Source organism: Nerophis ophidion, linkage group LG07, assembly GCF_033978795.1.
Source record: "Nerophis ophidion isolate RoL-2023_Sa linkage group LG07, RoL_Noph_v1.0, whole genome shotgun sequence".
In the NCBI taxonomy this organism is placed as follows: domain Eukaryota; kingdom Metazoa; phylum Chordata; class Actinopteri; order Syngnathiformes; family Syngnathidae; genus Nerophis; species Nerophis ophidion.
In genome coordinates this window covers 55701040-55711006 of record NC_084617.1, presented here as the reverse complement: position 1 = coordinate 55711006, position 9967 = coordinate 55701040, and the positions used below count along the sequence as shown (strand labels likewise).

At 37.3% G+C, this 9967-nt stretch overlaps 1 protein-coding gene across 3 annotated transcripts in view; it reads left to right on the top strand.

The window, feature by feature from the left end:
- Window positions 1-732: 732 nt before the first annotated feature.
- Window positions 733-9967, top strand: part of wscd2 (WSC domain containing 2) — a 229023-nt gene continuing 219788 nt past the window's right edge. For all 3 annotated transcript variants that reach the window (XM_061906562.1, XM_061906564.1, XM_061906563.1), the window contains exon 1: window positions 733-1168. The gene's annotated coding sequence lies outside the window, so the exon portion shown is untranslated. The remainder of the gene's footprint in view (window positions 1169-9967) is intronic.

Sequence of the window (9967 nt, the reverse complement as noted above, 5' to 3'; positions counted from 1 at the left end):
GCCGTTAAAGCAGACGACATTTAGCTGTGTGTGTGCACAGCGCTCATACTTCCTAAAAAACCTGTGACCTCTTGCGTACACATCATCATTACACATCATCATTACACAACGTTTGGAAGACGAAACTCCCGGGAAATTTCAAATAGTAATTTAGTAAACTAAAAAGGCCGTATTGGCATGTGTTGCAATGTTAATATTTCATTGTTGATATATAAACTATCAGACTGCGTGGTGGGTAGTAGTGGGTTTCAGTAGGCCTTTAAAGCCTTTTTTCGGGATATTCCACGATGGGTAAAATTTTGAAAAAAAATTCGAAAAATAAAATAAGCCACTGGGAACTGATTTTTATTGGTTTTAACCCCTCTGAAATTGTGATAATGTTCCCCTTTAATACTGAGTACTAATCCAGCCCTATCGACCTTTGGCGGCCCGACAATGGTTGAGAAACACGGAACTAAAATATCAAAAGTATTTGGGTATCAATATTACAGCGTAAATATCTGGTATCGGCGCTGTCTACATTTCAGTATTGACTCGCACATCACTAAAAAGAAGGAAGCTACAGTTTGCTTTGGCCGACGTCTGCTCCCTGAGTGTTGTCCGATTCGACTAAACTTTTTTTTTCAGTTTAAAAAAATAAAGCTATCCACGCCGTTCTTAGGCTTCTTTTAGTGTGTCATACGTGTGTCCCCCCCAAAAAAGACGAGTCGTGTCGCGCCCGAGCGCCGCGTCGTGTGTTGTGTTGTGTCTCTTTAAGTGCGGCAGGCAGTGCTGTTGGTCCGCGTAGGAGCCGCGCTGCACGCCGCTGCCTCTCCGCAGCTTTGCACTGCCGTCCTTCACCTCGGACGGGGGCCGACCGAGGCTATAAGCTCATCCCGCAGACCTGTGTCAAATCCAACGCCGCGGCGGAACAGATGCCAGAGGCAGGGGGAACAAGGAGGGCGGGCTGCCTGGAGCGGACGGGTGAGCCTGCGGGGACCACATGACTTATTAGTGGCGGGCTCCCAGGGAGCTGCAAGCGGCGAGTCGCGGCACATCTGCGGCGTGTAGATTATTGAAGAGCACTCAGACTGCGCTGGAGCTCGTAACACCGAACTGGGGAAACTAAAGACAATACGGAAGAACATGTTGAGTTTTCACAAGATGTGGAGACCTGCTTCTGACTTGGGTAAGATCCTGTTTAGACGTTTTTCTCACGTCTTTTAGTTGCCTTCCTAAAGTGCTGGTAAACATCTCCATGTTTTACAAATGAGTTTTTTTTCATGTGCTGCCATTTCTTCACCTTTGTCTTGTGTTAGGGTCGGAACCGACCCATTTTAGTTTTTAAATGCACGAAAAAACCACATAAATTTATTTTTTTGCATCAAGGCTTTTTGACTTCGTCAGGGACCTCTAGTTCAACAAAACTTTTTTTTTTCCCCACTAAATCAGGGGTGTCCAAAGTGCGGCCCGCTAGTCATTTTTTAACGGTCCCTTGGCACATTTTAAAGGCCTACTGAAACCCACTACTACCCACCACGCAGTCTGATAGTTTATTTATCAATGGTGAAATATTCACATTGCAACACATGCCAATACGGCCTTTTTAGTTTACTAAATTGCAATTTTAAATTTCCCGGGAGTTTTTGCTTGAAAACGTCGTGTAATGATGACGTGGACGCTTGACGTCACGGGCTGTTAGGGAATATGAGCGCTGCGCACACACACAGCTAAAAGTCGTCTGCTTTAACGGCATAATTACTTATTATTTTGGAGATCTGTGTTGCTGAATCCTTTGCAATTTGTTCATTTATTTTGGAGAAGTCAAAGTAGAAAGATGGAGTCGGGAAGCTTTAGCCTTTAGCCACACAAACACACGGTGATTCCTTGTTTAAAATTCCTGGAGGTGAAACTTTCCTATGGATCACAGCGAACATATGGATTCAAACTGAATGTCAACCAGAAAATTGTGGTAAAAAGTCGCTTCTTACCGGATATCAGCTGAGCTTGTGCCGTCCATAGCTGCCGTCGACTCCCCTGAGATATTGGCATCAAGACACCCGTAGACACACCCCTCCGACTATCAGGTACTATTTATCTCACTAAAACACTAGCAATACAATAAAAAGATAAGGGATGTCCTAGAATTATCCTAATAAATGTGTCTAAAAACATCAGAATCCGTCCCAATGCAATCGCGTATTTTTTTAAAAACTTATTTTTTTTAAACTTTTTTTTTTTTTTTTCTAGTCCGTCGCTATCAATATCCTCAAACACGAATCTTTCGTCCTCGCTCAAATTAATGGGGAAATTGTCGTTTTCTCGGTCCGAATAGCTGTTTTTGTTGGAGGCTCCCATTAAAATCAATGTGAATATCTGAGGAGACATCAACATGGGACGTCATCGTCTGCGACTTCCGGTAGAGGCAGGGCTTTTCTCTTAGCACCGAAAGTTGCAAACTTTATCGCGGATGTTCGCTACTAAATCCTTTCAGCAAAAATATGGCAATATCGCGAAATGATCAAGAATGACACATAGAATGGAACTGCTATCCCCGTTGAAATAAGAAAACCTCATTTCAGTAGGCCTTTAAAAATACTATGGAAAAAAATTAGGAACATAAAAAGTGGTATAAAAAAGCAAACAGGTGAAATGTAACAAGAACATGTTGCAATGTTTACTCTAATAACACAAAATTGCCATGCAGGCTGTATCTTTCTTTAAAAAAAAATAGTGAATCAAAATCAATTATGAATTATTGACCAATTGAAGGCTCCAATTCCATCCATCCGTTTTCTACCGCTTATTCCCTTTGGGGTCGCGGGGGGCGCTGGTGCCTATCTCAGCTACAATCGGGCAGAAGGTGGGGTACACCTTGGAAAAGTCGCCACCTCATCACAGGGCCAACACAGATAGACAGACAACATTCACACTCACATTTACACACTAGGGCCAATTTAGTGTTGCCAATCAACCTATCCCCAGGTGCATGTCTTTGGAGGTGGGAGGAAGCCGGAGTACCCGGAGGGAACCCATGCATTCACAGGGAGGACATGCAAACTCCACACAGAAAGATCCAGAGCCTGGGATTGAACCCCAGACTACTCAGGACCTTCGTATTGTGAGGCAGACGCTCTAACCCCTCTTCCATCGTGAAGCCCAAGGCTCCAATTACGTCACATTAAATATTCCACTTTGAGATATTTTTTGGGGCAAATGTTGGATATTTTGTGTTTGCCATATAAAAAACTGAGCTGTTTTTTTTTTTTTAAAGAATGGCCTAAAACGAACAAACGAAAAACATAAACAAAAAAAAAACCTTATAATTGACGGATAGATCTGAAGTTGATCTCAAGACCATTGAGTTAAAAGTAAACAGTAAAAAAAATTATAATTTACTTTTCAACACTTCATTGAGTAGGACCCTTTTGGATCAGTGTGTTTTGTTTTTAAGTGTCATTGCACAACAAATAATAGTGAATTAAAATTAATGGTGCTATGAGTTGTTGACCTTTTCCCAGCTCCAATTATTATATAATCTCAAACATTCTACTTAAAAAATGTATTGGGTGAAAATATTGCATTTTTTTTTTGTTTTTTTCAATATTTGTGTTTTTTCAATTAAAAAACATGGTTTTCTTTGAAAAAAGAGCATACAACTTAAATATTTAAAAAACGTCATATTGACAGATAGACGTAGTGTTGATATAGAGATTTAAAACTTGAATAATACTAAATATAATAATACTGAATGAGATATTTTTAACATTTTATTTTTACCAAAACCCTTTGAGGTCCCCGGGATCAAGCCTGACTGGAGGCCTAAATTTATATTTTGTATACATATATTGTATTGGTTTTTAAAATAAATGGCCCCTGCTTGCTTTGATTATTCAGTGTGCGGCCCTCAGTGGAAAAAGTTTGGACACCCCTGCACTAAATCATAAAATGCTCTGGTTGAAATTATGAACTTTGTGTTCTTAGGGTCGGTTTCGGCCCAGTTATAAGAATAAGATTATCAAGCAATAATTAGAACCAAAACTGAACAAACTGACAGCCAGCTCCTCTCCCAATCATGTGAGCTTTAGGAGATTCTCATTCTACCTTGTTATCCAATACAAAAACAAGCAAAGGCGGTCATGTCCAGACATGTGAGGTAAATTCAGTATAAAATTATTAAAATGAAAAAAAAAAAAAAAAATGTATTTAAGAGATGTGTTCTAGTACCCCTCAGTATTAGTCAGGTAACACAACAACCTTTTTTTTTATTTATACGATTCTCTTGAGGTTCATTTTACCATTTTTTAAATTGAAATCGAGGGGTATACTGACAAAAAAGGCCCGATGGCCCACACCAAAAATATTAAAACCAATATTTTCATGGATAAGGAAGCTGAACAAGGTAACCAAGAGATGAGAAACACATTGGATGATAGATAATTGTTTTTAGTGTATTATACAGCTGATTTAAGACATGGGTCAAAACCGAACCGTTCACATAAAACAGTGGTTCTCAAATGGGGGTACGTGTACCTCTTGGGGTACTTGAAGGTAGTATGCCAAGGGGTACGTGAGATTTTTTTGAAAATATTCTAAAAATAGCAACAATTCAAAAATCCTTTATGAATATATTTATTGAATAAAACTTCAACAAAATATGAATGTAAGTTCATAAACTGTGAAAAGAAATGCTACAATGCAATATTCAGTGTTGACAGCTGGATTTTTTGTGTACATGTTCAATAAATATTGATGTTAAAGATTTTTTTTTGCGAAGAAATGTTTTGAATTAAGTTCATGAATCCAGATGGATCTCTATTACAATCCCCAAAGAGGGCACTTTAAGTTAGTGATTACGTCTATGTGTAGAAATCTTAATTTATAATTGAATCACTTGTTTATTATTAGTTTTTAGTTATTTTTATATCTTTTTTTCCAAATAGTTCAAGAAAGACCACTACAAATGAGCAATATTTTGCACTATTGTATAATTTAATAAATCAGAAACTGATGACAAAGTGCTGTATTTTACTTCTTTATCTCTTTTTTTCAACCAAAAATGCCTTGCTCAGATTAGGGGGTACTTGAATTAAAAAAAATGTTCACAGGGGGTACATCACTTAAAAAAGGTTTAGTACCACTGACATAAGAGGTGGTAACAGAAATCTAACACAAGAGGAAGGTTGAGAAAAGTCTGTATTTTAGGAGAACTTCAAGAAATGAACTTGTCTCTTACATGGACATAACTTTTGTTTATCTTACCCTCCATCCATTTCCTACTGCTTGTCCCTTTCAGGGGTCACCATTACTTATTCTCACTGTATGTCCATGTTGGGTTGGGGCTTGGATGATGCTCAACAATCCTTTACTCCCAAGTATGAAGGAGCTGACATTCATATGAGCCTTCCTTCTAATTTTTAACCAAAAGCACCAGCAATTTGGATGCAGAACGCAACCCAAACTGAACCCCATTCTCTTTCATGTGTTTATTTGCTTTAGCGGATTAGTTATCACATTAAATATTGATATTGTCTCTCTGTTTACTGTACAACAAATGCCTAGTGGAAACACAACATTACGTTCGCCTGCACAATTTGAATCAGTGACTTTACAGAGATTTTGATTAACACTAGGGCTGCAGCTATCGATTATTTTAATATCTGAGTAATGTATAAATGGTAATTGGGTTATACTTGCATAGCACTTTTCTACCTTCAAGGTACTCAAAGCGCTTTGCCACTATTTCCACATTCACCCTTTCACACACACATTCACACACTGATGGCGGGAGCTGCCATGCAAGGCCCTAACCACGACCCATCAGGAGCAAGAATGAAGTGTCTTGCTCAAGGGCACAACGGACATGACGAAGTTGGATGAAGGTGGGGATTGAACCAGGAACCCTCAGGTTACTGGCACAGCCACTCTCCCAACCGCGCATTCTATGTACTAGTTTCTTCAATTAATCGAGTAATTAGTAAAACACATTATAACTTCAATGCGTATTTTAAGTAAAACAGTTGAAATAAACAATAGCATCGGTCGTGCAGAAACAATGTTAACAATATATGTTAACATTGTTAACATATGTAAAGTTCCGGGCACTATAGATCAAACACACTTTATTGAATCAATGTATATTTTAGGTGAAGTAGTTAAGACAAACTATCGCAGCAGCTGTGCGGAAAATTAGTCCGCGTATTTAAAGTTCCGAGCACTCCATACGATCTAGATTTGATGCATTTTTTTGTTTGTCTATAAACAATAAATCAAAGAAACAGAATATAAATTGAAGCAAAATAATATAAATCAGAGATTTTTTAATACAACCTCAATGCGTATTTTAAGTAAGATAGTTGAAATAAACAATAGCATCTGCCATGCGGAAACAACGTCCTCTAATTTAAAGTTCAGGGCACTTTGCGTTCCAGATTTGATACATTTTTGTTAGTTACACTTATTAAAGGATTAATTGAAGCAAATAATATAAATCGAAGCAAGACAATATAAACCTGAGCTTTTTTTATTTTCATTTAATCAATTAATCAATGCTGCCCCAAATCAAGTGAGCTATTGATTAGGTTGTTAAAATAACTAAGTAATCAGAAAAAACACACTTTATTGCCTCAATGTGTATTTTAGGTGAAATAGTTAAGAGAAACTATTGCAGAAGCTGTGCGGAAAATCAATTTAAGTTCCGAGCACTTCATGCGATCTCGATTTGATGAGTTTTTTTTATTAGTCAATAAACAATAAATCGATGCAACAGAATATAAATTTAAGCAAAATAATATAAATCAAAGCTTTTTTAATCAAACTAATTGATTAATAATTGTAGCCCATAATTGTGTAATATATCCATTAGTTTGTTCGATTAATCCAGTAATTGGTAAAACACTTTATAACCTCAATGCGTATTTTAAGTAAGATAGTTGAAATAAATAATAGCACCGGCCATGCAGAAACAATGTCCGCGTATTTAAATTTCAGGGCACTTTGCGTTCCAAATCTGATATATTTTTCTTAGTTACACTAATTAAAGGATTAATTGAAGCGATACAAAGTAAGAGAATATTATAAACCTGAGCTATCGATCAGGTTGTTAGATTAATTGAGTAATCGGATAAAACACACTTTGTTGCCTCAATATGTATTTTAGGTGAAATATCCTGCCTTCCGCCCATGTGCAGCTGAGATAGGCTCCAGCAACTCTGAATGGGACACACGGTAGAAAATGGATGGATGGATGGATAGTTAAGATAAACTATTGCAGCAGCCTTGTGGAAAATATGTCCGCGTATTTAAAGTTCAGAGCACTCCATACGGTCTAGATTTGATACGTTTTTTTATTAGTTACACTCAATAAACAATAAATCGAAGCAACAGAATATATAATGAAGCAAGAAAATATAAATCAAATTTTTTTTTAATCAAATGAATTAATAATTGTCGCCCATAATTGAGTAATCTATCCATTCGTTTGTTCGATTAATCCAGTAATCGGGTAAAACACACTTTGTAGCCTCTGTGTATTTGAGGGTAAATAGTTGGAATAAATAAATGACTTTTCTGCTTGCCATGAGCTTTAATCTTTTTAGGTCAAATAAATGCACATCATCCACATTGACATTTCATTTTTAACATGTGTGCACAAATACAATTTAGAAAAACACCCAGATCACGTCCCCCACACACTTGCTCATGTGTGCTCTTTAGCAAAAGCAGCCGAGTGGAAAATATGTCAGCGTATTTAAAGTTCTTGGAACTCAACGCAGTATGGATTTGTTATATTTATATCAGTTACACTTGAACGTGAGGGGGAAATGGTCGATTTTTAGGTGCATCGCAATTCGGACATGAACGATTATAAAATCGATTAGTATCAATAATTAATAACCAATTTATTTACTGTATATAAAGTCCAGCAGGCAGTTCTAATGTTTGGCTAACTGCAGCGAGCCACCTCACAGAGACATCCCATCAGCTCCCTTATTATAAAGCACGTATGTTCTAGTTGTACACACCTTTCTATTAATTTAATTCATGTAATGGGAATTAATTTAACTGTTCCTTATTACAAATACATTTTTTTTAAAAGTTGCAAGTGATAAACGCTTATTTAATGAAACGAAAATAAATGTAAAACTGCAGCACTTGACATAACTTAAAGATTCATCAATAATTGATTGAATCGTAGCTCCTGAATCGTAATCGAACCACCTCTAGTTACACTCTTTAAGCGATTAATCGAAGCAATAGAATATAAATCAAAGCTTTTTTCAAAATGTGTTATCTCATTCTTTTTAATAAATGCACATCTTCAACGTTGAAATGTATTTATTAACATGTGTGCATTAATAAATATTAGAGAAAAAACTCACCTCTCATGTGCGCTCTATGGCAACGGGCATGCGCAGTCTTAAAGGCTTACTGAAATGAGATTTTCTTATTCAAACGAGGATAGCAGGTCCATTCTATATTTCATACTTGATCGTTTCGCGATATTGCCAATTTTTTTCTGAAAGGATTTAGTAGAGAACATCGACGATAAAGTTCACAACTTTTGGTCGCTAATAAAAAAGCCTTGCCTGCACCGGAAGTAGCAGACGATGTGCGTGTGACGTCATTAGGGTGATTCATGGATTGAGGAAAGTTAGAGTGAAGCACCAAAAAAGAAAAAAAAAAAAGGCGACGCTTCAGGCGGCGGCAGTGGGAGAGTTTCAGATGTAATTAAACACATTTACTCAGACAATTCTGGAAAATCCCTTATCTGCTTGTGTTAATAGTATTTTAGTGAGATTATAGTCATACCTGAAAGTCGGATGACTGCGGTGAACGCCAGTGTCTCAGAGAAGCCGAGGAGCCAAGATCACAGCTGCCTTTTTGAGCTGCAGGATGAGGTCCCGTAATCCACTCAAGTCTTCGGTAAGAGTCGACTTAATATCACAATTTTCCCATCCAAAAACTTGCTGGTTGACGTAGAGAAACATGTTTGCTTGACCGCTCTGTGTTAAAGTTTCACAACAAACAAACACCGGCTGTGTTTCGGTGCTAAAGGCAGCTGCAATCCACCGCTTTCCACCAACAGCATTCTTTTTTGACGTCTCCATTATTAATTGAACAAACTGCAAAAGATTCAGCAACACAGATGTCCAAAATACTGTGTAATTGCGCGATGAAAAGAGACGACTTTTAGCCATAAATGGTGCTGGGCTAATATGTCCCCTCCAACCAATAACGTCACAAACACGCGTCATCATATGTGTCATCATTCTGCGATGTTTTCAACAGGAAACTCAGCGGGAAATTTAAAATTGTAATTTAGTAAACTAAAAAGGCCGTATTGGCATGTGTTGCAATGTTAAGATTTCATCATTGATATATAAACTATCAGACTGCGTGGTCGGTAGTAGTGGGTTTCAGTAGGCCTTTAAGTCTGCGTATTTACAGTTCCGGGCACTCCATGTGGTCTGGATTTAAAAGTTTTTTTTTCGTTACACTTATTACATGATTACTCAAAGAAAAAAAATATAAATCTAAGCTTTTTTTCTAAACGATACATCGCAGCGTGAATTGGCACTGTCAGTAAGATAATAATTATTCATATTGTATGTATTATTCCCATTGCATTTCGCATAATACCGAGAGGCATTACTCCTATTTTGAGTAGAAAATATGATCAAACATAAGAAACAGCTCTCGGTATCATGCAGTTTCGACACCACAAAAATAAACATGATGTTCTCTGACAGTGTCACTCAAAATTCCACTTGTGTTGTGTTGGTAAAGAGAGACTTTGTGATACAGATCGGTAGATTGTGCAGGTGTACATAGTGAAGGGTGCTTAAGGTGTGCGCCGTATTCATTTAACAACTTTTCCAAGATGTATATTTTAGTCTTCGACTCTATATATCTGACAACTGTTCATTTGTATGCTTTGAAATGTCGACGCCACACAGAATCCTGTTAATGATTTTAATGAGTGAAC